Here is a 1,402-nt window from a genome sequence, read left to right on the forward strand (position 1 = left end):
AAGTAAAAAATAATTTCTCCTGCTGGATTGCCGGGTTTGTTTTGCGTTGCTGGATTTTCCTGCGGGATTATCCAACTGGATTGCTGGTTTTCCTGCTTTGCTGGATTTTTCTGCTTTGCGTTTTGGAGGTAGAAAGTTCGAGAACAGGCAATGTGCCTGAGGAGCCTCCACCTTCCTCACCACACCCTGTTTTCTCCTCTGCCACCAGCCAAGCAGGAACTCCAGGGAAAGTCCGACTGGGGACTGTCCCAAAGTGGTGATATCATTTTGGCTTCAAGTAAGAGTTCCACTAGCAACTTGGCTTTTCATTTCTTTTAAATGGTACCTATGTATGTATTTGCTCATCAAGCATATGCTTATTAGCTCTTACTGTAGGCCAGGCACTGTTCAACGTGTGTCCTTAATATTAACTTCTTTGCACATGCGTTCCTTCAGCCTGCTGGGGATGTATCGTATGGCCTCTTTATTGAGCACTTACTATGGACCAAGTAGTCAGCTCAGTTATCAATTCATTCTCACATGAGCCCCTGGGAGGTGGGGGAGATGTTTGTTCCCATCACAGATGAGGAAACGGAACTCAGTGAAGCGAGTGGCACAGCTGAGATTCGAAGCCAGAGAGATCCTGCATTTCTACAAACTACCGGGCTTAGCCTGTCTGGTGACCACCTTGCACCAGGTCACCTTGCCCGACTGGTGGAAATAGGAGGTTTCTGAGGCCCCACCCCCAGCCTAATGATCAGAATCTCTGGCCCTTAGCCTGGCGGAGAAGCAGAGTCCCCCATGGCAGTTATTCAAAACCCAGTTTTGGGCTGCACAGGGCCCTACAGAGCCACACCCCAGGCCCTGCACACAGTAGGCACATAGGGCTGGTCTGTTGAGTGGATGCACAGAAGTGGGGCTGCCTATATGGCTCTTCCTCTGGAAGGGGGAGGAGGTCCCTCGCTTCCTTCATGTCTCCTCCTCTGGGAAGCCCTCCCTGACCACACCAGCTGAGCGTGGGAACGGCTAACGTAACCCCTTTGCTTTGCCTCAGTTGCCTTCCTTGCATCTCACCCTGTTACATGTGGACTACGATGAACCCTATAAAATTGTCCGTTCTGTGGGTCAAAAATGAAGAACGGGACATTTTATTCAGTTCAGTTCTTAAGTGTGTCCTTCTACCAGAATGTCAGCTGCAGGAAGGTTCACAGCCCTGTCCCCAGACAAAGCACACAGTAGGCACTCAATAAGTGCCAGGGAGGTGGTTGACCTCTCTAAGGAGCTCCACAGCCCACTCACCCGCCCGCCCGACCTCCAGCCCCAGTGACGGGGCGGCGCAATCTCCGGCGCCTTCCCGGCCGCGGAGGCCAGGCGGGGTGGGGCTCGCCGTCATCCATTTACCAGCCTCGCCCCTCCGACGGGC

This window comes from Plecotus auritus, assembly GCF_963455305.1.
Source record: "Plecotus auritus genome assembly, chromosome: 6".
NCBI classification, from domain to species: Eukaryota; Metazoa; Chordata; class Mammalia; order Chiroptera; family Vespertilionidae; genus Plecotus; species Plecotus auritus.